The sequence below is a fragment of the Triturus cristatus genome, chromosome 6, assembly GCF_964204655.1.
Source record: "Triturus cristatus chromosome 6, aTriCri1.1, whole genome shotgun sequence".
Taxonomy (NCBI): domain Eukaryota; kingdom Metazoa; phylum Chordata; class Amphibia; order Caudata; family Salamandridae; genus Triturus; species Triturus cristatus.
The window spans coordinates 1,899,734,526-1,899,761,813 of record NC_140589.1 but is presented as its reverse complement, the minus strand read 5'-3'; the positions used below and the strand labels follow the sequence as shown (position 1 = coordinate 1,899,761,813).

At 44.2% G+C, this 27,288-nt stretch overlaps 1 protein-coding gene across 1 annotated transcript in view; it reads left to right on the top strand.

Annotated features, from left to right (window-relative positions):
- Window positions 1–26,719, top strand: part of LOC146822366 (uncharacterized) — a 164,776-nt gene extending 138,057 nt beyond the window's left edge. The window contains exons 4-5 of the transcript XR_014963267.1: window positions 25,981–26,032; window positions 26,444–26,719. The gene's annotated coding sequence lies outside the window, so the exon portion shown is untranslated. The remainder of the gene's footprint in view (window positions 1–25,980; window positions 26,033–26,443) is intronic.
- The last annotated feature ends 569 nt before the right edge of the window (window positions 26,720–27,288 follow it).

The window sequence follows — 27,288 nt, the reverse complement described above, 5'->3', positions numbered from 1 at the left end:
GACTGGGGTTTGCTGGGTCCAAAGCCTCTCACCAAAGCTGCGGGAGCATCAAGCTGTCAGGTGTCTTTGAGGGACGGGCAAGGGCATTAAAGGGCCGTAGTGCGTGACACAACATTTGCAGGGATACAGAAGGGTCCCAGCGGATCCACCAAAGGGACTACAGCGAAACATGTGACACAGAACCTCGTAGTCCGACACCATTACCGGTGTAAGTATCAAGGGCCACAGGTGGATAGCAGGGGCCGGTCGAAGGTTCGGCAAGCAGGGTCGGTTGCGTAAGTTGTCACTTCACGAAAGGGTGCAGTGTCTAATAATGGGCACCATACACTTATTCCCTCAAACCCTTTGTGACACCATTTCTATGTGCACCAGGGATAAATCGAAAAGAACCATGAAATTGTCTTGTCACTGTGGTGAAGTAATGCACCCTAGAAGAAGACCACGAAGACCACACGGTGCAAATTAGCAACCAGTTGCGGACAGGTGAACTTCAGTGGTCTGAAATCACCCCCGGCTCCCGTGGCATGTAGCTCGCTCGGGGGAGGCGATGGAGCCTGCGTGCAGGAGGTTCATCTGCGCTATGCGTAAATTCACTGAGCAGAGATTTGGCTTTATTAGACATGGGTGCTACACGCCAAATTCACAGGGTGTTTTGAGGACGATGGGGTACATCTGTCCAGTATAAGCATGGACCTGTTTCTTGCTGGATAGGGGAGAGGCCCTATAAATAGCAAGTAGGAAATAGTAAGTAGGAATGCCAGCCTTGGTGGGGGCCCTGGCTGTGACGGTCGCCACACCCAGGTCTGTGGCGGAGTTACAAGGCAATCCAGAGGCGGAAAGGTACTCAGGGGTACCCTCTTCAGGAGCACAAAGGGTGGGTGTGTGAGTAAGAGGGTGGACCGATGGTTCACCGGAAGTAGGAGGGGCTATCCCCTCACCACAACCGCTAAGCACCAATTGGCTAAGGCCACAATGCAAGTTGGCCCATCAGGTGGTAGGCCGCAAGGGGCGACGTGCCTTTGGATCGCCTGTAAGATAACCCACCATGTTGGCATATTTTGTATGCTAATAAACCTGCAGCAATTTTTCCCACCAAAAAGTTGTCTTGTCTGATTATTTATGTTACATGTATGTTGCTGCGGGAGGGCTGGTGAGTGTTGCCGATATTGGCACTATGCCCGGGTTAAAGTGAAAGCGGGCGTCCGGGTTAAAGTGAAAGCAGGTGCCCGTGTTGTTGTTGAAAGCAGGCGCCCATATGCTGCCTGCAGTAAGAGAAACTCATTAATGAAAGTAGTGCTCACAGACTAAAGAAGGCGTACCGTGTAACAACCGAAGTAAAAGGGCCAGTTGCCATGGGAGGTCACAAATGAAGACAAGGCGGTACTAAGGAGGGACTAACTAGTCTCTTTACTAATCAAAGTCAGCATCTACGAAGGACAATGACACAAGCCAATGAAAAATATGAGCGGAGAGTGGTCGGAGCTTCTATTTCATACTCCACTACAACAGGTCTCGCAGAGCAGCACACACGTGCTGACTCAGGCTCGACCTAAAAAAAAAAAAAATAATAGATCTGTTTGCATATATAGGGAAAGACCAAGCAAAGGCTTTATCTCCCCACAAGCCTTGTTCCAAAAGGATAAACTCTGTGGCCACCATTGGGGAAAAAATGGGAAGGGGTTAATGAGGAGAATCAAGCAGATTATTTATGTTTAGAGGTCACGGAGAGGGACTAGAGATGTCAGCAATGTGTACTCCTCCGCTATCCTTAGTCTCATAAATTGTGAGTACCTGGTCAATGAACCCCCTTAGTTTCTTCTAATGTGAGTCTAGCACCCCCTCCCTCCCCTTGGTGTCTTCAATGATGTGGCAGATATTCATTCTATCTTTTCTATAATTATTTGTTTATTTTTATTTAGAGGGTTTTATAAAGCACGAACATGATCTAAATGAATCAGTGACCTGTACATAGGAAAAGATGGTTTTGGTTACAAATATAAGCACAATACAACTTTTAAGCCATCAACACAATGCGAGGGAGACATTGAATCAATTTTACTAACTCTGTGCCCAAGTACGTAGATTGAGGTGGTATGTTATGTTACGATGTCACTGCTGGTTGTGGTGATGGGCTAAGGCATCCAGTGATGTGTCCCCACCCAGATGTTGCATTTGACCCCTTCCCCACGGCCCGCATCTCGAAACTTTGATTTGCCTGCTGGCCCCCCTGGGGTGATATCTCTGCATCGTGATTTTTGTTTACCTGTGCCGTTCCAGAGGTTCAGGTGCGGCTGGATGGGGAGGGGCCTGCGGGCCCGACCTGCGACGTCCCCCGAGACCGGGCCTTCATTGGGGACTGAGTCCATGACGAGAAAATACGTAAGACATTTGCAGCAGCTGCGCACCATCCCTCTGCAGGCAAAACACCCCTCTGAGCGAGATGACCCCTTACCATTCACCTCCAGGGAACTTTTCCTATGCCGCCGCCAGCGATCTACCCCTTCGTCCTCTGGGAACTCTGAGACCCTGGTTCCTGGAGGAGTCAAGGAGGCTTTAACGGCGGCCTACCTCCTTCCGGGTAGCGGCATCACTATTTGACCCTGTAGCGCAGGGCCCCCCTACCACTGGGATCCTGCTCAAATGCCCAACACTCACTACTGCTGCTGGAAATGGGGAAGATCTGCAGACTTTGGAACTGTCCCTTCCACCTCTCCTCCCACCACTCTTGACCTGTGGCGTGCTGGAGGATGAGGCGGACGGCGTTTACCAGAAGCACCGTAAGCAATGCTCTTGATGGAACTTTGATGATGCCCTGTGGGCGGAAACCATAACTGTCTGTACCTACCGCGGTGCCCGAGCAACCTTGGCTGATACCCGGTGGAGCTGTCCTATGCAGCTATAGAGGAGTTTGGCTCTGGTTCACCCCTCAGCCGGCACCTACCCAGCCGGACATCGGACATTGTGTTCCTCACCTTCCCGTTGCGTTTCCTACCTTGCATTCCTTACCCCTGTTTACCATTTCCCCTCTACCTTTTCGCTCCCCATAAGACGTGTAAACGCGCAAATCACTCACATTATTGTGTAATCTCATGTTTTTTTCTCCTATGTCTATACTTGGCTATGTAATTATGCAACCTGCAACTCGCTGATCCTCATGTAAAGCGCTCTGATACCTCCGGGTCTGGCCAGCTCTATGTAAAACTTTGCAAGTAAATAAAATAAATAAATAAATATAAAGCTGATTGGTGACTAAGGAGCTGGACGAAGCCCCTTTCCTGTTTCCTGTTCCAAGAGGCTACTATAATGATCTGCCATGACAAATGCAACATCTCTGTACCACACTCCCGGCCAACCTGATCTGTGACTGGGCTCTCACCTAGTAACAATGATAAAAAACATAATATTACTGAACTGCATTGGGTCCATTTGGTGACCGAATAGTCACAGCGGGAAGAATATGAAGATGAATTCTCAGTCCTTTAGGTCTCGTGCCCCGAAAAAAACTTATGGAAAAAACTGGGAATGTTGGGCATCCCAAACAACCTGTTGAATGCCATTAAAGAACTGTAAACAGATACCTGGTCCCAGGTGATAATAGGTGATGGCAGACGTGTAACAAGGAAAATAGACATCCACAATGGATTAAAACAGGAGTGTGTGTTAGCTCCAAGCCTCTTCAATTTGTATTTATCTGATCTTGAAGAAGGACTCAGTGAAGCGAACAGCCATCATCCAACGCTAGACAGAGAGGAAATCAGGTGCCTGCAGTGCGCTGATGACATAGTGCTTTTAGCAAAACCCCAATTCGGCTTCGAAGCAGCATGAATATATTAGCTATGTACATGGATCTGCACGGGTTAGAACTACATTTTTTCTAAAACAAAGGAGGCGCTTTTAGTGGATGCCAAATACAAAAAACATGCATGGTTTTTGGACAGAAAAAAAGTTGTGCCGTCGCCTCATACAAATATCTGGGATTTAAAATTGAGAGAAAACTGAGTTATAAGAATCAGCTCCTAGCAATGAGGGCCAAAGCCCAAAATCTCATTTATGGTTTCAAATTATGAAAAAGGAAATTATGCTGTCCATCCTACAGCCACTTACTACCTGTCCTGGCTGCACAATTAATGCCTTCTGTCACATATGGTTGCGAAATTATGAGGGGGTCACAAAATCTCAATTATAATAACATCTAAACAAAGGGTTATAAGAACGTCTTCCTCATTCAGCAATCAGCAGCACCGGCTCAAGTCCGACTCGAGTTAGGTTTGACCAATAAAATATTTCGGATTTAAAGTGCTTTTATTAAACTATGTGGAAGGCTCAGAGCATCCACAACCGACTCTATCGAGCACCTCTGCTGGAAAGAAATAGAAGCTCAAAGAGAAAATAAAATGCAGGGTTCCTGGGGCTGCTATTTAGCACAAGTTATTGAGGATCTTTCTGCTCAAGAAATTTGGAACTCCGGCATGGGGAAACTGGCCATAAGCAAAGCAATTAATCTGTCAACAAAACTCCTGTCTAACATAACAGATGAAAACAGCTTATAACAAAGACGTCATGCCTGGATGGTGGTTAAGTCATATGGTACCAGGAAACCTCAGGCATATCTATCAGCTTACTTCTCAATCATTTCAAAAAGTCAATTCAGGAATTTATGCTTTGGTGTGTGGGAAACAAAGGATCTGACCCCCTCCTGTAAAGAACAGCACCAAACCCAAGACAGCAGATTGTGCAACTACAAACACGAATCATTAGCTCTTATTCTCTGTGCATGTCCGAAGTTATTAAAAGAAAGAAACACATTTATTAATATGAACATACGAACATGAAGAGAGGCTGTAACCACCTGGTTAGGCGGGTCTTCGATTCCTCTGGTATGCAGGGGGGTAACATTTATAAATATATATATAAAGGAAATGGGTTGTGTTCCAGAAGAAAATCAATCAATCTAAGAGACTGTTTTTATGATGAAGATGGATTTCATGATGAGGTCGATTGTCAGGGTTGCAGCACTTTATGGACTATATAATCTGGTCTTGATTTTATTGAGTGTAGAACAATGACCAAAGATTGTTACTAATGTTTTTCATAGGCCGTTTTAAATAATGCAAATTAAATTATATGGTGTAATGGTTTTAAAAGACCGAACATTTGAATACATTTGACTATGAAAGTTGTTGAATGGACAAAAGGGACAATTAATAGGTAATTGCTTCACTATCATGAAGACATTAACAATGGGACAGACTATTAAAAACAGTTTAAGCTTCTACTCACTTGTTTATTAAAGGCTACCTGAAAATTCCACGGTGAACACTTGCTCTCATGCTTTAAAGACTCTTAAAGAGGGAGGCACTCAGTGTGCGAGTTAGAAAGGTCTCCCCCGCCCACCATTCACCAGCTACTTGTCCTTGAATAACCACTGACCATCTCAAGACAAGTTAAATCTCTCATTGATATGGATGAGGGAAAAGCTTCTAACACTACTGTTCTATCTAACACTGCGGAGCATCACATGAGTCTGTACAACAATGAGATAGATGCTAGTTTAGCCACCCTGAGGCTAGACTGTAAAGCTCCGGTAAGGTTACTCATGCAATGTGGGTAGGGGTTTGTTGGGAGTGCTGTTTGGGCGACTATTAGTAGATCACGTGTGACACAGGGTTTTGTTAGCTAAAATACTTCTGATCTGACAGAAAAGCTTATGGAAAGAGGAGGGTCAAACTGCAGACACAACACATTTGACTGGGGTAAGCCCGGGATGTAAGATTAGACGCTCTCCCCCTGGAATGTGAGATGGGTGAAGAACCGTCAGAAGGCCCGACTGGTGATTGCATAACTAAATAAGAATAAGGTGGATATTGCATTAATTCAGGCGGTGCATGCTGCTTCTGTTGCGGTTAATCATTTTTCCAAAATTTGGAGCCCATACCTCTATTTCTATTCCTCAGTCGCTAGGGAAAGTACTAAGTACTAAGATCGCCCGAGCCTCGGAAAACTCCACCGTGCTGAAAAGGCATACTAGAGCCCTTGCTGAGACAAAAACAGACTTTAAAGGTTGAACTCACATGCCTTTCACAACTATCTCTCAGGGCTAAGGCCAACTTTTCACAAACGAGTTACGACTACTTAAGGGGCAAACGGAATCTCTTCACTCTTTGCAGGATCACCTCGAAAAATTTGTTGCCTTATCCAGTATCTGAATTTAATTTTCTCAAAGTGACTAGGAATCAATATAATGAATGAGCCTTGAAAAAGTTATGTATAGTAACGAAACACGTGTTGGCTGATCTGGCTGCTTCCATACTGCCACTACTTTAAAGGGTCTAGGATTAGGACCTTCGCTTTGGCAATTGTACTTGTTCACAGTTTTTAAAATAAGAAATAACACAGGTGAAACATTTTTCAATGTATCTTTAGTCACCTTACTATGTTCTATTTTTATAAACTTTTTGCATTGTTTTGAAAACTTTGGATTAAAAGACAAAGTTCTATAGAAAACATGTCCTTTTGATGCTCTCTTCTTTTTTGACATAACGCTCGTGCATTTGATGCTTTTTCCCCTGTGAGACAATTACATGTAAAAAGTAAATGAACTGGGTTCCCTAATTGGCCATTTATGTAGTAGATTATTATAATAAACTTGTGTACATTAACGGTTAGAGTGCCAAGGTATAACTGTTTTAGAATTTGAGGGAAATGGCCATATTGGTTAAACGAGGCTTACGGTTCAGGCCTCTGGACACATTATGTGATGGAGAGGACCGGTGCGTGGTTGTTCAGGGGTTGTTGGGTTCAGCACGCATTACATTGGTCAACACATATGGGCCGAACTCTGCTGTTACTGTTTTTGTTTCTTTTTCTTCACTAAAGTTAGAAACAGGCTTGTAACCTCTCCCCCTCGCTCTGTAATATGTGGAGAATACTCTAATGCTACAAGCTGATTTGGATAGCACCAGAAGCGGGTCCAGCCGACACACTCAAGTGCAGGGAGATCTATGGAATATAATGCATCAGTACAAACTGCTAGACTTGTACCGTGTTAAATGCCCCAAATCCAGAGTATTTAAATTCCATTCTGTAGTACATGGAATATCTTCCAGGATCGATCACTGGTTAGGATCTAGAGATGCGATTGGCTAGGGTGAAACTATAGTACATTTACCTAGGACTTTGTCTGATCATTCTCTGATTCTGATGGTTTTGACCTTCGCCAACTATGCGAGGATACATAGAATGTAGCGGCTGCGACCATCTGAGCTGTCAGACCAAGTCTTTAAACAAGCCCACCAAGTGATTTGGACCAGGGCTCTGTTACCTCTGTGGCCACGCTGTGGGAAGTGTTTAAAAAGTGATATGGGGTGAATACATTTCTAAAAGTCATGGGATATTAGGTTTGCTGTGAGATACAGTTATCATTGCTAGAGTGAGAATATGGGAGTTCTTCAGACCACTGTGTTGCTTTTAATCCCCTGAGCCCTTAACAGTGGCACATATGTTCTTGTCATTGTGTCGGCGTTCTGCTTTTCTGGGGAGTCGTGTTAACAACTCCCAGAAATGGATACAATAGGGATCTTCACTAGAAGGAGGTGTTTTCTCCCTCCTTCAGGAAGCCACATGGATGTCTGCCCAAAAGGTGAGCTTCAAAGCAGAAGCCTCTTTTGAAGGGCAAATGGGAAACACTTGGGAGAGAGGCTGCTGTATTGTCTGGGGGAGAGGCTGACACCAGGGACAGAAAAAGGGGAAAACAGTTTTCAAACCAGTTTTCCAGGGGAGTGTAGCCACAAATCTGGGTTGAGCTAAGAAGAGCTGGGAGACAAGAGGGGAGTTCTGCCATACTGGGAGTGGGAAGAATGGTGCACCCTAGGGTAGCCAGATGCCACACTTCCCAGAAAGTGGTTTTCAGATAGTAGAAAACATGGTAGTCCATTGGCTACCAATAAATTCCGACCCTGAGGGCATATTCCGAAGATAATTAGAGCACCCCACAGCACACTCCACTCAGATCGCGACTGGATGGGAAAAAGGATTGCCCTGCTGCACCCAGTTTCCAGCGAAGGTATGCTGCACCGATGTGGACTGTACTTGGTGCCTAGCAAAGGAGAAAGGACTGTACCTGCTGTGTCCGACTCATTGAGAAGTTGTTTTCTGGGCCCAGCCAAAGCAAGAGGCTCCAAGGATCAGTCAACTGACCTCCTATTCACAACACAGGAACGCAACAGATAAAGTCTACTAAGGGTAAGTGATAGCCCCGATCCTCAGACTTCTGTGCCTCGTCACAGTGGAGAAGGACCCTACTGTCAGAAGTTGCACCCGAGTCTGCTGGAACCCTCGAGAGGATCTTTTTCAATATGGTTTGTAGAAATACATAAAAATGTTCTTTTTTTTTATAAATTGGGGTCAGATTTTGTGTCTCAGTTATGTAATCCAATTATTTTGGTGCTTTTTTAAATGCTGCTCAGAGCCACAGCTACCCAGGCGTGAGCAAGCATTTAACAAATGAAATCTATTGGTCCTAAAAGGGGTTGGTTAGTGTATTACATGGTAAGGTTGCACAATCATACCATATAATACAACCCATTTTCTCACAACCACACACCAACATTCTATTACATCCTTCACTGTCAGCATTCCAGACACCAGATCAGACATACAGGGAATGGGAACACAGGATACAACACACATTCCAGACACCGGCACAGACATATAGGGAATGGGAGCTTAGGCTACGAAAAACAGGATCAGTGGCAGTCTGGGCAGTACGTCTTGTCACAACAGGATGGTCCCTCTGCCAGACACGCATGATCCCCCAAAAAAAGAATAGTTAGGGTACCCCTGAAATACAGAAGAATCCAAGTTCAGGTGAGAGTCGTATGCATCATTAAGATTCGTGGAACGCATGCAAAAAGGGCAGAGGCACTTACATACAGCCCCGAAGAAGGCCCCAGATGTGTATGGGCTCTTTGTGAGGGCTGAAACATGTTGGCAAGAATCTGAAGTGATTGAGACGATAATGCTCAACTAGAACCCAGTACCTCTATTTTAATAGACCCACGGTACCCTACTAATAAATAGCAATTCAGAACAGGTATAACCATGAGGTTTTTTTGGAACCTTTTCTTCTTTCAACTGGATCCCTGCTTTATCTAGATGGATATTTTATATAAGAACTTCCATTTGTGGTTCAGTCTGCCCTGGTGTTATTACCCTACCAGGGTGAGGATAAGCGCAGATGAAGAAGCATGCCACTATTTAGTGGGTGAGGCATCTATTTTTAAATCTTTGGATTTCCCGGTAGGATCTCTAAGTGGTATCCTTATATTTTTCTACTTTGGAGCCTGGTTGCTGTTTTGTGTACAGATATGACTTTGGGAGATTGCAACTAGGTTGGTCTTCCCTCACTCTCCCTGTGTGAAGTGAGCACAAGATACAACAAACATTCCAGACACCAGCTCAGACATACAGGGAATGGGAGTAATTCTAATTGCATTTATTTAGTGCTTATTTTTCTATGACGAGGCATCGAAGTATTTTTTGGCGAGTAGCACGTTACCTCGGAACCCAAAAAGGATTAGTGGTGAAGTAGTATAGGGAAATAGGAAAATAATTTTAGCGGTAGGCATGTGAGTCTGTTAGTTGGATTGAAAAGGATTGTGGAGGGATAGAAGAGGGAAGGGTCTAGAAAGTGTTTGTTTATTTGGAGATTATAACAGTAGGAGGAAGTTTGGGATGAGTAACGAGAGATGGAGGGCGAAGAGTCTCGAAGTGGATTAAGGAGAAAGATGAGGTATCAGATGAGTCTAGGAGGGGTACATGAGGAAATGGTTTAGAAAGGCTTGTTTGGGATATCTGAATAGTAAACGAGAGATGTTGCAACGGGGTAGAGGAGGGAAGAGTCTAGTAAGGGTTATTTTGGAGATCATAGTAGTAGAATGGGGTTTGGGATGAGTCATGGAGTGAAGTTGGAAGATATATTGAGAGAGGTATAGGCTGAGATATAGGTTAGTGCATTGGAGATACTGAATTAAGAGTAAAGTAATACATATAAAGATAAGTTTATAGAAGGTATATATGTGTAAGAAAGGTAATATTTGTGGATTTTAGGTTATATTTAATAAACTCAGACTTTCAATCGTTGATGCTGAATTCTAACAATTTTAGATAAATAGTCACTATAAAAATGTAGTTATTTATGCATTAACCTATATACAAGTTAAACTTGTACAGACTAACAGAGAAGGATGTGCCACCTATTGTTTTTCTTGTATGTTGGGATTTTGAGGCGAGGTGCCAATCTAGACCAGAGGTTCCTTTGTTGAATGTATTTATTTATCGGATTTTATATAGCGCAAACTTGACCCAGAGTCCTCGGAACGTTTTACAGAGTAGACGAAATAGAGGTAATACGAGTGACATATGGAATAAACACAGTTTCATTAAATAGATACAGGTACATAGTTACAGTGTATACAAAGAGTATGGGTTAAGTAGTGGGATAAGTGAACCATAGCTGCTAAGGTTTCAGATTGCTTACGTGTTACATTTTCATAATTTCATTGTAATTATGAGTAACATTCAACGACTATGAGTGATACTTTCTGGTGAGCAAAATTCAAGCTTTGAAGATGAGGGAAACATATAAATATCAGAAATGAAACCCATTGGAGCAACGTGAAACGCTAAAAAGATCTTAAAACTGATGCAAAGCACCAGAAATGGAAGGGCACTAACAGGAGTCTCCTAGCTGTAAAGTTTTCATATTGCGTATGTGCGACATTTGCATGGTTTTAGTAAATATATGAATGACATTCTGCTGACACGAGTGACACTTTACTGCCAGGAAAACGAATCAATGAAGTCCCAATAAAAAGCGAAATATCCCAAATTGCCACCTTTTGAGCAAGGAGAAGCACCCATTCGAAGTAGCCCGTTCCAATCCAGTCAAATCCTAACTCCATTGACAGCATCAGGTCTTTCAGCATCAGAAACTGCTGGTCCAACCCAGTATTCAAACCACACACAATTTCAGCAGGTTTACCCCTCCTCAATGCACTGTGACCCTTTACGTCAACGTTCAGAGCCAGCCCATCCAGTTTAAAGCAATTCTAGACACATTTACTAAATCCAGTGTGGCCCTGCCAGGTCCATTCTAGCCCCAATAACCCCAAACAGAACCAGCCTGGTCCTGTCCAGTCCTATTGCCAGCCTGAACCATCCAGCCCTGTGCAGTTCTGTTCAAACGCCATTAATAGTCACACAACCCATCCAGATCAAGCCATTCTAGCTACACTTACATCGCGAAGAACCAGTCAATAAGGTTGCTAACAGGGTGTTCTTTTATTGGCCTGACTAGAATATTAATGTCACAGCATACATTTTTTAAATCCCTTATAGCCTGTATTTTTACCTGTTGGCGCATATTTAAAATGGATAACATAAAAGTAAAGAACTTTAAAATGTGTTCAATGGGGCGTGTCCAAGATGGTGGTCGGCTAAGACGTCTTTCGTGGTCTCTCTGAAGCGCCGCAGACATAAGCTTGTCAATTTGCCTGTTGGACCCTCGCCCGCGACCCTAAGATGGCTTCATTGGAAGCAGAGAACGAAGTGCTCTCTTGCGGTGGGTGAGGTAGCCTGGGACACCGGCTGCTGATCAAGACGGAGCGGGAGGACCAGATACTCATGAGCGGCTCACTGTGAAGCAGACTCCCGGAGCGGGCTCGACCTCCTCAGAGGCAGCTGCCGCGAGAAAGCCAGGAGTCTGCGGCCCAGAGGGGAAGTGCCGCTTTGGCCCAGGAATGTACAGACTGCGACACGGGGGGCTCTCCTTGTTGATGCATGGAGATGCGGAGACCGGTCAAGGCCTCCCCGAGACCAGAAGCTCTGGTGAAGATGGCCTAGCGGGTTCCTCTGCCTTTGGAGAGACGGCACAGCGGGTGTGACAACTGCCCTGGGACCTGGAAGGTGAGAGCACTGGGAGTCACACTGCGCCGTGAATTGGCCCAGGATCATACCCTTCTTCCATTGTGCCGAGGAGAAGCCCTCACCACAAAAGACATACACTGAGTCCCTGCAGCCCGCGAGGAGGCACTACCACACTTGCGGAACCTACAATAAGAAGGAAGGCGCAAAGGGACAGTGTGGGCCCACCTCAAGCCCCCTCAAGTCTTCACTCCCCAGAACCGGGGGAGGAAGAAAGAGGCCCGCGCCTCTGGGTCCAGCAACGAGGGACCCACGACATGCGAGGAGGCCTAGCCGCAGAGGTAGACGAAAGCCTCGAGTCCTCATCAAAGTCACGGCTGAGCAACGCGGCCCTTCCCTGTGTTTCATCATGCCAACACTACCCAAGTATTGTAGATTAATAGCTAAGCACCCTCCCAGTGCCCCACAAAAAGGAAGGAGCCCTTAACAGCACTCAGAGTTCGAATGTGGAGAGAGAAGGAAGGGGTAATCACACTATGTCCCCCCCAACCCTGGCGCTGATGCACTAGCTGCAGTCGAGAGCAAACTACGACCCTATATTAGAAACTAAATATGCACAAGCACTGGCAGACTATAAGAAATTGATACTGGATGAAAAAAGTAAATACTTTTCATTAAAAATCTCACAGGCAAGACACTCTAGCAAGGAGCTTTTTTCAACAGTTAAAAGCGTAGCTAAACTACCAGAACTACCTAGGATGCATAACAGCGTGGAGGTCTGCAACTTACTGGCACAGCCTTTTAAGGACAAAGTAGAGACGGTGTATAAATCCTTTAGGGATTGTGTTAATACCGTTTCTGGGAACTCTATAGCAGTCACATATCTTTTTTCATCCAAACTGCTTACCTTCTTTTCCTCTCCTCTCGTAGAACAGATCGATCAGATGGTAAAAATATCCGAATCGAGGGCTCCTTTCGACCCTTGTCCTCCCAAAATACTGCACCTGATTCCCAAAATCATTAGTGAACAACTAGGTGTAGTATTCAATGAGATAATTTGCTCAGGCACCTTCCCTGATGACTGGAAAACATAAATTCTTCCAATCTTAAAAAACCCTAATCTCGATCCAGCAGATGCTAGCAGCTGGAAACAAAAGTATAAACCTCGGCACTCTTATTCTGTTTTCTATTGATTCACAAAGTTGTTTAGAATGATTACTCCAAATATCAGCACAACATGAGTATTATTCTTGCTGAATCCATTTAATATAAGTATATAGCAAAATCTAAAGTCACAAAGTTAAAAAACAGTAGCAACATAATCAGGATTAAACAGCTTTATGTGACAATCCATACGTTGAACTGGCAGCCGACACGTGTTTCGTTTCTTTAAACTTTTTCAAGGCTGCAAATAATGTCATAATAAAGAGAATTTTCAAAATTCATATCTTTAAAATCTCTTAAAGGAAACAAGAAGAATACACTTTTAATTGTATTGAGATCCAAAGAACAACCATGTTCATTAGAACGTGTGAATTTATTTAGAAGCAAAAAATATAAAATGAAAAGAAAAGGTGCAGATTGACCCAAAAAAAACAGTAGTGAGAATTATATAAAAAACATGCGGTGCTCATTATCCAGAATAGAGCTGAACTATAAAGTGAAAAGTTATTAGATAAAATGAATCAAAGATTCTATGGGTCTTAGCTCAATAGCTACCTTTAATCTGTATTTGCATAGGCAACCAAGTAACTTTGTATAGAAGTTGTCCAAGTTTTGTAGAAAGAGATCGTCTGTCCCTATTGATTTTTATAAAGACAGAGAGAAGGAAAAGACTGAGATCGTTGTGGCTCAAGAGACAAAGAAATATATTGTCCCATATATTATAATAGATAAAAAAGGAAATTTTTTGTATTAAAATACCTCGGTATATTATAGTACTATGTTGTAACACTCGACTGCGTCTCGTATTATTCGTATAAGAACACTGTTTGTTTTCTCTGTCAGGTTGAAAGACACGTAAAGTCAAAATTAATTTCAAGGTTAAAAGACCCTATTTGTTATTCTATACATATCTTAGTCCATGTAGGTATAATTATACCCTTGTAGTATTATATCTCACTCAATCGTTCTAAATCAGTATTTAATTAAGAGTCATATAGGACATAGGGAGCCTCCCAGTGCTAGTTGTTTTCAAACGATATTGCACTATAGTTTAGTGATTTCTATCTCATTTCAATGAAATTTGGAGGTCTAGCATTCTTGGCCTCTTTGATTGGAACGAGTACTCTTAATATGGAAAAACATAGTTCCAGGTAAATTGTTGACTTCTTTTTGTTTTCTGGCAGACATATGAGCTTGGGACCATGAGTTGTCCCAAATAGATGAAGCTCTATGTCTTTAAGAATGCCATGAAAGACAAGGGAAATGTATAAATATTGTCAGAATTTGGAGGTTACAATAATATATAGGAATGAATTAATGCTTCAAACAAACCTTTGGCCATATTACCAAATCCCTACATATTCTTATTCTTTTTCTTTTTCCTTTCCCTTATGGCGTTTAGGGGTTATCATAGCATAAAATTATGTGACTACCAAAATTGTAACTTCGCTTGCTTGTTCCTTCTACATTTCCTTTTTTAGCACTGGTTTTCTCATTAACAGAGTTTTTTATTTTAAAATTGCTCATAATCATAATAAATCAGGTTGTAATTAGAAATAACTTAGCAAAATAAACGCTAAACGTTTGAAAACAACTAGCACTGGGGGGCTCCCTATGTCCTATATGACTCTTGATTAAATACTGATTTAGAACGATTGAGTGAGATATAATACTACAAGGGTATAATTATACCTACAAGGACTAGGATATGTATAGAATAACAAATAGGGTCTTTAAACCTTGAAATTAATTTTGACTTTTGACAGAGAAAACAACCAGTGTACTTATACGAATAATACGAGACGCAGTCGAGTGTTACTACATAGTACTATAATATACCGAGGTATTTTAATACAAAAAAAATTCTTTTTTAACTATTATCATATATGGGACAATATATTTCTTTGTCTCTTGAGCCACAACGATCTCAGTCTTTTCCTCCTCTCTGTCTTTATAAAAATCAATAGGGACAGACGATCTCTTCACATCACATCAAGCTGTTTAATCCTGATTATGTTGCTACTGTTTTTTAACTTTGTGAGTTTAGATTTTGCTATATACTTATATTAAATGGATTCAGCAAGAATTATACTCATGTCGTGCTGATATTTGGAGTAATCATTCTAAACAATTTTGTGAATCAATAGAAAACAGAATAAGAGTGCCAAGGTTTAAACTTTTGTTTTCACGTATTCACTGGGTCCAATTGGGCTCCCGAGTTTTGGCACCTTAGGCAGTGGGGTGCAGTTATTCTAATCTCGAGGGGCACCAATACTTCTATGTTTATTTCTAATGCACAAAGAGAATAGATGTGCTACCAATCGAACCACCATTGCCATTTGTAAATATTGTCAAGATCCTAGCAGCTATCGACCTATCTCCAGACTACCCTTTCCAGCTAAGGTGCTGGAGAAAATAATAAATGCACAGCTCACGGCATTCATCTCTTCCATGGACCTCCTAGATCCCTCACAATATGGGTTCTGTGAGGGGCATAGCACTGAGACAGCTCTGGTCGTGGCGGCAGAAGTATTAAGAGCAATGCTGGACACTGGGGGTAAGGCCGCCCTGATTTTCTTAGCTCCATCGGCAGCCTTTGACACAGTAAACCACAAAACATTAACCAACAGGTTATCTGAGCTAGGGATCAGAGGCACCGCCTTTAAGCTGCTGACATAATTTCTCTCCAATAGGACTCTTTCAGTAGAGTACTAAGTTTTTTCGTCCGAGCAATTTAAACTCCCCTGTGTTGTGCCACAGTTCTCATCCCTGAGCCACACGTTTTTCAATCTATATGTCCCCCCGCTGACTACAATCATCAGATAGTTCGGCTTCTCAGTAGTTTCAGATGCTGACGACACCCAGTTAGTGATGTCAGTTTCAAGCAACGTTGAAGAGACAGCTGATCGTTTTAATAGCTGCATGACACAGGTAAATATGTGGATGAGATTCAACTGCCTCAAATTGAACGGCAGAAAGGGGATGTAAACATTTAGAGAGACGGTGGCGTAGAAATCATGAAGTTAGGGACAAGGAAAATTTCAAAATAGCTCTTATTGTCTACCATAAAAATATAAAAGTTGCCCAGAAAACCTTTTTAGCCTCACAGCTAGCACAGGCAGGAAATGTGTCCAAAACCTTGTTTCTAATCTTGAAAACCTTCACCAATCCCAAGGCATGCGAATCGGTAGAGGCTCCGTCCCAAACTTCATGCAATGATATTGATAGGTATTTCACTCAGAAGATAGATTTGATTTATGATAAAATTACCTTATCAGGGGGCACATTTGCCTCCCCAGCTGTCCTCTCAAGGGTGCCCAGTAGCACGCAGCTGCTAGATAATTTCCTCCCGATAACTCTTGAAGCAGTAGAAGCAGCTTTGAGATCGGCTAAATCAGGATCTCCCCTGGACATCATTCCGGCTAAAACTGCTGCTTCATTATCCACTCATTTGGTTCCATATATCACTCCACTTCTTAATCTGTCTTTGAAGGAAGGTTGACTACCACCTGAATGGAAGGCGGCTCAGATTATTCAGATCTGAAAAAATACTAAGGCCCCAATGGAAGATCTCTCGAATCTTCGCCCTATCTCTCTCCTCCAGCTCCTGAGAAAGGTCGTGGAGAAACATATTAATAAGCAGCTGTCTGACTATGTGGAAGCCACGGGTGGCCTCGATCCCTCACAATCTGGGTTTAGACCTAATTACAGCACGGAGGCCGCCTTACTAGTGGTCACGGATAACATCAGAATGACCCTAGATAGCAGCCACTCCACGATTCTGGTGTTGTTGGACCTCTCCGCTGCATTTGATACGGTCTCGCACCGGATCTTGCTGGGAAGACTGGAGGAGATAGGACTGAGAGGTGCAGCTTTGCAGTGGATGTCCAGCGTTCTTTCCTCTAGATCTCAGACCATCAATCTTGGCCCTTACTGTTCACAGACTAGGGAAATAAAGAGGGGAGTCCCCCAGGGCTCATGTTTGAGCCCGACATTATTCAACATCTATGTGGCTCCCCTGGCTAACCTCTTGAGGACATTGGGCTTTGCCCCCATATCCTATGTGGTTGACAAGCAACTGCTGTTTTCTTTTAATAAATTCACTCCCTCAGTTCAAAACTCCTTTGCTTCAGGGATAAACACAATCTCTATCTGGATGAAGGACAACTTCCTCCAGTTCAATGCCGGAGAGACGGAGCTAATGCTCTTTGATGATGCTCCTTTGTGGTGGACACCCGAGTGGTGTCCAGAAGATCTCGGCGTTCCCCCTCAACCTAAGACTTGTGTTAAAAATGTAGGCATCCGTCTTGATCAGGCTCTGACCTTAAAGGTGCATGTGACTGCTAAGGTCGTCTCTTGCTTTCATGTATTGGGACTACTACGGAGAGTCTTTCCACTTCTCCCTGTCTCGTCACGTAGAACACTTATGCAGGCGATGGTTCTGAGTCGCATCAATTATTGTAATGCGCTATTAATCTCGGCGAATGAGTCGTCTCTGCAGCGCTTGCAGGTGGTTCAAAAAAACGCTGCATGCCTCGTTTTCAACGCTCCCCCTAGGGCTCCATCCCTCCCTCTTCTCCGCCGACTCCACTGGCTTCCAGTTCGCCAGCGGGTGCAGTTTAAGATATGCAGCACGGTGTAGAAGATTTCATAATAAAGGCCCCTCTTACCTAGCTGAAAAACTCACCAGATACTCCCCTATTAGAACCCTCCGCTCTGGCACCAAATCCCTTCTCAAGGTACCCCGGATTAAGAGAACAAGGTTAGGATGGAAGGCCTTTCTCACCTTGCCCCGTCTTATTGGAATAAGCTTCCCATACAACTTTGACAATGTCCCGATAACCTTTGCTTTAGAAAGCGTCTTAAAACCTTTCTTTTCTAGCCTTTGGTCTTTCAGCTTAGCCTGCCGTGCCCTTTCCACTGAGATACCCCTCCGGGGGTGATTCAAGAGCATTATAAAACCTATAAATAAATAAAGACAGAGGTTCTTTTGCTAGGTACTGATACCTCCTTTTGGTAACCTAGATAGTGGCCCCCCAGCTTGGGCGACCTCCCAGTTCCAGTGCAAAAGGTAAAAAACCTAGGATTCATTTTTTATGACAAACTGATATTCAAAAATAAGATCAGTACCCTCACCACAACTATTTCTTTTGTCCTAAAATGAACCAGGAATGTTCACCCTTTCATCCGCCAGATTCCCTACAAACTTTATGAAAACACTGGACTTAAGTGTAAATTTCGCGAAATCGCATGTCATGACTGTGGGCAGTAAGCCCAAAAAAGTTAAGACTATGCACTGTGAAGGGAATGTTCTCTCCAGGGTAACAAGATTTCCATACTTGGGGGTTATTTTTGACGATCAGTCCTCCTGGTCGCCCCAATTAGTTGCTAAACGTAATGCTTTTGCGAGGTCCCAAATTTCCTGAGCCTCTTTGGATAGTCGACGAGACCTTGTACCTCCCTGCTTGTTTACGTAATGCATGACTGTCACGTTGTCCGTACAAACCAGGACAGAGGATCGTTGAATCCGCAGAAGGAAGGCCTGTAAGGCTAGATGAATCGCCCTGAGCTCCAACAGGTTGATGTGGAGTAGGCGATGCTGGGGCAGCCAGCGACTGCTTACCTGAAGGTCTTGTAAGACTGCTCCCCAGCCTTCTAGTGAGGCGTCCGTTGTTATTGAGGAGACAATAGGAAGCGCCTCATCCACCTCACGGACCTCATCCAGCGATCGCAGAGAGAACCCATTCTCTTCTCCTTCGAGGCTGAAAAGGCGTTCAACAGGGTCCATTGGCCGTATCTGTGTGCTACGCTCTGTCCGTTTGGGTTTGGTTCATCTCCTGGATGCTCTGCATCTACAGCCCTCCCAGGGTGACAGTTAGGGTCTGCGTCTTTCCCCATAGCATGTGGGACTCGCCAGGGCTGCCCCCGTTCCCTGCTCCTCTTCCCGCTTTAAATAGAGCCCATGGCGCAAAAGGTACGGGACAACCTGTGGGTCTCAGGGATTCAGCTTGGAGCAGACATGCACACAATTAGCATGTATGCAGAAAATGTTGTTCTGTGCCTGACAAACCCAATGACCTCACTTTCATCTCTCATGGAGGAATTTGTGAAAATCAGTGTCATCTCCGGGTTCAAGGTGACCCTCCCCAAATCTCAGATCATGAACGTCTCAGTCTCTCCAGCCCTAATTGCTGCACTGCGATCAGAGTTCCCCTTTAAGTGGGCAACAGACACGATCCCATATCTGGATATCCTTTTGGCCTCCACGCCAGCGAGGACAATGGTGGCTCTACTATAGCCCCCTTTTAGATCAGACCACCAAGACGCTAGCTACCTGGAAACGCCCCAGCCTGTCATGGGCTGGCCGTATCGCAGCCATCAAAATTATGGTTCTGCCGCGTAGCCTCTACATTTTTCAGACCATACCTCTGACATTGCCTCCATCGATCCTACGTAACATACAACTTGCCATTAATCGGTTCGTCTGAAGCGGCAAACAACCGCACCTTAGTCAACAGCTCATCACTTAACCTAAAGCGGAGGGTGGTATGGGGCTACCCCTGATCTCATGTTATTTTCAGGGCACGCACTTATGCTTTATTGTGGAATTAAACCTCCCATTATCAGAAAAGCATTGGTCCTTTATGGATCACACTATTGTGGGAATCAATGTCTGGCGGAAGATATGGCTACTTTGCAAGCATAGGGGGTAGGAGCTCTACTCCTCACAGGTGACTGCCAGGACTCTGAAGATCTAGGATGCTGTAGCTCTTCGGCACAACCTCACAACACTTCCCTCGCCGACGACACCAATAGTTGACAATCTGGACTTCCCCTTGGGGTGTAGATCAGAGGTCTTTCAGCGCTGGCGTGAAATAGGCTGCATACGGGTGGGCTCGCTATTCGACCCCAATGGGATCATTCCCTTCGATCAGCTGCGACCGTACTACTCGCTACTAGCAACGGACTTGTTCCCATACACGCAGGTGAGACACTGGGTGTCCTCCCCTGGCATTGGACCCGGGACATCTTGCCCAATGATCCATTTTGAAAAATGGGTCATATCCAAAGAGGGGGACAAACGTATTATCTCTGAGCTTTATGCCTTCACATCGGCAGACTCCAAACCCTCCAGGTTCAAGGGTCAGTTTAGGTGGCAGGAGGAACTGGAGTGTTCACTTTCCAGCAAAGAATGGCAGGACGTCCATTTCAGACCCCAACACACAGCACACAATATGGCGGGCGCGGAGTTGGCTTATAAAGTTGCCTTTTATTGGTACCTAATACCTGCTCGAGTCCAAAGTTGGAACAGGAATCGCTCAGCACTTTGCTAGCAGGGATGTGGGCAAACGGGCTCACTTCTTCATCTTCTCTGGAAGTGTCCCAAGCTAGTCCGTTATTGGGAGCAGATCCTGAATAATAACGATCAAGCTTTTAACATGGCCATCCCCCTCTTTCCTGCATACACAATCTTGGGTCTCTCCAACCCCCTAACCTTCCCCGTGTGATTAGTTAGGGGCAGACAAATAGCTCTTGCTCTAAACACCGCATGAAAGGTCAGTCCAGCATGCTGGGGCGCAGAGGTGATGCCTGATCATTCCGCATGGTTAAGAAAACTCTGGGTGGTGCTGGCGATGGAGTGCATGTCAATTGCGATAGATAATACGACAGATGAATATACAGAATTATGGGCCCTGTTTATTACGATCTAATCGAAGGAATTCAGAGAAGTGACCTGCCCATAATACCTGCAAATCCTGCGATTGGAGTCACAAAAGGTAAGGGAGTCCACTTAGGCCGCTGTCTGAACGAACAATATCCTTATTCTTGATACAAGCCCGTATGTCCCAGCAAACACTGGGATGAAGCCACTAAGGTGCAGAGGAGATTGGGGTGGGTGTTCATCCCTTTGTTGTGACTTTCCACTTACTGACATATTTGGCCTCTCTGTGCGATTGGTTCACTTCCTAGTTGTTATCTCATATATAAAACGCATAACTGGGAGACACGCCGCCTGCCCCAGGGTTGTAGGCATAAGACTGTTTACTACTTCACTCAGGTCAGACGCTGCCGGCCAATGGTTGTAGGCGTGAGCTGTGTCGAAGCTTAACAGATCGAACTAAAGATACTTTTTCCATAAAATGTGTTCCACAGCTGTTTTAATGGTCCCTGGCTGATAAAGTAAACAAATGAAGCAAAGCAGTGTTAAAAATGAATACAGATTATCTTGTATGAACTCCACGATATCATGTGCGGGTCTTTAAAACATTTTACAACCTAATTTACTTGGAAATGTGGCGAGGTTTCTAGCCTATCTCACTCCACCTTGACCCATTCACAGCACAACTCACCAGGGACAAGTGCTGCCCAATGATTTACTGCCAGGATGGGAGCCAGGGGGTCTTCATTGGGCGGGCCGGGCTGATTGGACAGGCGGTGCTCTGCAGTGATGATTGCAGCATGCATTACCTACCTTGCTTCGGCCAGTTGGGCGATCCATCGCTGCTGCAGGTTCTGAGGCCTTGGGCTGGCAGCACTTTTAAATGCCTCTTTTCATACAGCCAGCATGGACGTTCAAGGACATTGGTGCAGGAATGGAGAGAGGACAGATGATGGGGCTTTCAAATTGCTCAGCAAGCACACAATATGCAACTTTCTAATCATGCCCAATAGACTGCAGCCCTGCCAGTCAACACCTAGGGGCCCGGGAATGATTACGTTCATGTGGCTGCAGCCTGCACGTAACAGAGTAAGGGGGAAAGGGCCTTTCATGCATATATAAAGTAAACGTAGCTTGCTGCAGACAGCAGCAAAGTGTTATAGACCCTACCATTTCTGAGGCAGTTATTGAGTTGAGAAGCACACCCGGAGAACAGGGTAGGGGGTCTCAAGTCCTGGGCACCAGTATCCAAGCGCATTGTGGCTCAGAAAAGGGCATCTTCTGCACCACTGCAGCTAAGTGCAGAGGGGCGCCGGTTCCTCCTTATCGCTGCAGGAGATTCAAAGAAGCAACACGACAAGCAGCAGAGACAGCAGCTTGTCTCTTTCAAAATCTGAGAATACTGGAATACTTGGCCTCAGCTTCTGATCTCAGCAGCCCAATCGACACAGTGACACTCACTCAAGACTCTCAGCAAGTGCTGCCCGTTGCGTCCGGTCCGCCGGTCTGAGCAGCGACAGCGGTCGCACTCCGACTGCATTCATGGCTGCACCACTGACTCTCCCTCAATGGCTGCGCAGGTCCTAATGATCTTATGGGGGCCGCACAGTGGGCCCGATTCACAGAACTAACTTAAGACAAAATCCTAAACTTATTACCATTTTGGTATTCACAGAAGGCACTTACTCATTTTGGTATTCACAGAAGGCACTTACTCATCAATGAGTAAGTGCCTTCTATGAATACCAAAATGAGTAAGTTACTCAAAATGAGTAAGTTACTCAAAATCCGTATGTAAATCCGTATTTGTAAAGCGCCAACTACTCACCTTTATGGGTCTCAAGGCGCTGGGGGCCGTCATGGAAATTAAGTGAGCTATTGGCCAGAGTCACATGGTGCTGATCGAACCGTGAATCCTGTGCTCCGAAGTTAGCTGCCCTGGCCGCTGCACCACACCTCTTAATACCAAAATGAGTAAGTAAGTGCCTTCTGTGAATACCAAAATGAGTAAGTGCCTTCTGTGAATACCAAAATGGTAGTAAGTTTAGGATTTTGTCTTAAGTTAGTTCCATGAATCGGGCCCTGTGAGCTCAGCTCAGCAGCACCTGCAAGCTCCTGGCTTTGCAAACTGAATCTGCGCACGGCTCGGGCCTCGGCTGTTGATTGGCCAAATTAAGTCACAAGACTTGATGTCAAGTCACTGACTTTAGCCGCAGAGTGACTGACGCACATTGTAGCCAACCCTGACTGGACAGAGCGAGTTGCCTGAACCAAACCCCCAAGCCACAAAGCCTGCCGCAGCAATGCGCGGTCAGCTAAAACCAAATTACCAGTCAGTAGTACTTAAGCAGCTCTCTGGCTGGGAATCTGAGTAGGCGCTATCAGGCGTGACAATGCATTTCAGTACGGTGATGCGGACCACCACACTGGAATGCAATAGTTTAACGCCTGATGAGTGGAATTTCACAGGCCTGTTGAACAAAACAGTTCTGAGATAGTTCTGGTAGAGTATAGTGAAGGTTGGGAGTGGAGGTACAGTTTTTCCTGAGGTAGTAGGTAGTCAAGTTCAGATTTATTTAGAGGGTCCGGTGGCTTGGCGGGGGGGCGAGGTTTAGGAACTTGTTGAGAAGTAAAAGTTTAAGATTCTTCTTGAAGTGTTGGAATGTTTGAATGTCACATAGATCCTGTGGCAGCGAGTTCCATAGTCTTGGAGCGTTTCCGGGAGAAGAAGCCGGTGCAAGATTTTTCTTTCTTCAGTTTGGGTGGAATCAAGAGTAGGCTGCTTGAGCTATGAAGAGGTCTCTTAAGGCCGGCTTTGGAAAGTTTGTGTGGTAGAGCGTTTGTTCCCTGTAGAGAGTTTTGTGTGTTATGCAGACAGTTTTGAGTATACATCTTGACTCTATTGGTAGCCAGTTGAGTTTCTTGAGTGTAAGTGATGTAGTCAAAGCGACTCTCCCCCGAAAGTAGCCTGGCTGCTCAGTTGAGTGTACCTGTCATAGTTGCGAAGTGTGTTTTAGTGGTGGCTGTGAGATGTTGAGTTACCGTGGTCCAGCCTGGAGAGGAATAAGGACTGCACCACTGTCTTTAGGTCCTTGATGAGGAGGAAGGGTTTGCCTTTTTTAAGGTGTGTCAGCATCTAGAACACACTTTAGCCTGAGGCATTAATATGCTCTTTCATGTTCAAGTTTGTGTCAAGTGTAATCCCCAACGATTTGATTGAGTTAGAGACTGATAGTTTGCAGTTTAATGCAGTGAGGTTGTCGAGCTAAATAGCTGTGGGAAAGGACTTGTCTTTCCATTGGATGAGGAGGAGTTTGGTTTTGTTGGGGTTGAGTTTGAGATGGTACTGGTTAGTCAGGATTGAACCATTGAGAGAGTAAAGTTTAAGCAATGGATGTCTTTAATTGAGGAGATTGTAATGTAGAGTTGGGCGTCATTTGCTTACAGATGATACCCAATTCTGGTTTATTTGAGGACCATAATGATGGGTTCCATGTAGAGATTGAATAGTGCAGAAGACAGAACTGATCCTTGGGGGAGTTCATGTGAGAGTGGTGTTGTTTGGCGGTGTAACTGTTTAGCTTGATTAGCTGTGAACACTGGTTCAGGAAAGAAGCAAACCACCGAAAGACAGTTCCAGTGATGCCTGCACGCTGATAGGGTGTTCAGGAGGATACCATGGTTGACAGTATTAAAGGCCACCTTGAGATCCAGGAGGACTAGGAGGCACGTCTGTCCATCATCCAGAGATCTGTGAAGGCCATCTGTGATGTTCAGTATTGCAGTCTCTGTACTTCAACCTCTCCTGAATCTGGATTGGAAAGTTGTATTTTTTCAATGTGGTTGTTTAGTTGTGCAAACACAAAATTTTCGATGGCTTTGACAAGCAGAGGGAGGTTAGTTATCTGTCTGTAAATATTAAGGTCTTTCAGGTTGACATCTGGTTTTTTGATGATGGGGTGATTTGTCCAGGTTTAAGGTGAGGCTGACATTGAGAAACTCAATAGGGTGGAGTTGATGATTTTAGTCCATACGGTGGAGATGATGTAGCTAAGACTTTTGACAAGTGCAGTAGGGAGGTGGTTTGAGATGTGCAATGTTAGCTTCATGCAGGAGAGTCGTTTTCTGAATTCTTCTTCAGGGAAACAGTCTAATTCAGTCCAAATTGCATAATGTTTCAGTTGTAAAAGGTTGTGGTTGGTGTTCTGGATTGCTGATGGGCAGAGATTGGGGAGACAGCGGTTGTTTAGATGAAGGGCCTTAGGTGGATCCTCAGTGTTCTGGGGGTAATCATGGTGCAGGGCAGGGGGGAGGGTGGCAGAAGAGTGAGTTCAATGTTAGATATTTTTTAAGAGAAGAATGTTGCAGATTGTCCGCAGCACTTGGTAGAATCATTGCATGAGTGTTGACGGAGAGAGGAGACTTGCTGCTTCATGACGTTGAAGAGGTCTATGGTATTGATGATTGTATTCCTGAAGAGCGGCCTTGTTTCACGTATCGCCTTCTGGGTGATAAAAAGCAGCTTGAATGTGGATCCAACCAATGTAGGGCCCGCAAGGCAGGGGAGTTGTGGGCTTGTGGATTTACACGCAGGCGGAGTCTAGCAGCAGAGTTCTGAATCCGTTGTAATCTTTTCATTGTTGTTAATAATGATCCGTGTTAGAGGCTATTGGAGTAATCCTGTTTAGACAGTACAAGAGAGATAGTAGCCTGGACCCTGTGTGGAAATCCCAACTGGGGAAAGATGTGTTACAGAGTTTTTATAGTAATGAAGCTTGATATTGCTAGTTTGTCCACTTGGGTATTCATTGATAACTTGGAGTAAATGGTAATTTTGAGGTTTCTTACTTCCTTAGATACTTAAAGCTGTGTTCCCAAATTGTCAGGCCAGGAGGCGAGTAGGTCATCATATTTTTAATTGCCACATGTGAGTATTTCTGTTTTGGAAGCATTCAATTTGATATGGTGCCATTTCATAAATTGATCAATGGCTCTGAAGCAGCTGAAAATTTGTGAGCTTCAATGTCTTGGGCTTTCCAGTTCAAGGAGTATTTGTGTGATATCTGCATAGTTATAGCCTGTGAGGTGAAACTCATTGATCAGTGCTGGTTATGACTTCATGTAGATGCTGAAAAGCATGGGGGAGATGATAGAGCCTTGATGGACCCCTGCTTTTGTGAAGTAAGGCTTGGATGAGAAAGGGGTGAGTGGATGACATTATTTCTGTTTTGTAGGAAGGATGTGATCCAGTCGGGAGCAATCCCCTCTATGCCGGTGATGGAGCAGGTAAAGCGAAATTTTATATACCTTCTCTATTTTGCATGAAAATACTAATGACGTAATCAATTTATATATTAATTTGTATTAACTGTGTGCTGTGATATATTAACCAACAACGCGCATTTTTGGTAAACACAAATTACATGCAGGACTCATTGCTATTTGCATAGCAGAATAACTCTAATAACTAATTGTGGTAAGCCTATTAATAGTAGTATGTGTGGTGATAGAATATTTCATGATTTATGTTGCTTTAGTGACGTTTGCGTTCCTGTTGATGCCAAATGGTGAGTATTATTGCTTTAAATGTCGCTATACACCAGGAAAATACTAATACATAAAGGGATTAGTGTGGGTTGAACATTAGAATCTTCATTTCCGCATATTAATTATTCTTTTGTGTTTGTTTTGCTTAAGTTGGCATTCGGGCCTACCAAGCCATGACATTCAAAATGGAGATCGGAAGTGGCCACCGTCTTGTGAGAGCGATGTCTTCTGCGCAGACTCGGATGGCTCCGAAGACCTCCAGGCATCCTCAATTCAGAGCACAGTGTTCCTGGCCAAGGATAGGAGCATGGAAGACTGCCAGATTTCAGTCAGTGAAATTACCCGGAGAAAACAATAGTCAGCTATAATCAACAATGTTGCATGAGCATGACATAGACTGAGGATGTGACCAAGCAAGTTCTCTGAGAACCCAAGACAGTGAGACACCTGGACCATATAACAATTTTTGCAAAATGGACCAATCACATTTCTTCTTAGTTCAATAAATGTTTCATGTTACCCAGAATTTTATTATAAAAAGGGTAGTAGAATAGGGAGGGGTAGCTTGATGAGGTGAATACAGGTGTGGGGTGCTCATCGTTAGTCGTTTGAAAGGGCCACCTTAGAGAGATTGTGTCCGAAGGAGAGTGTACAGAACTTGCGTGATCAATTCGGTTGCACGATTGCTTGGTCCTTTGGATATCTTTGGGACTGTGCTGTGCTGAGCGAGAGAACTTTTCGGACTTATTGAATCGGGTCCTGCTTTCAATTGGGACGATTGAGCAAAGAATTTGGGTTAGGCAGAGCCAATTGAATTAGAAAAGAACCCCCATAGCAAGAATAGGTAAATATAAAATGTCATGCAATTTGAGTTGATTGAAATTCAAACTTGATTGACCAAAATGCTAATTATATAATTGCGAGCAAGAAATTAGATAAACTAAATACTGATTAACAGAAAATGAGTTTGTGGTTCTTCAAGTAGGTTGCTAAAA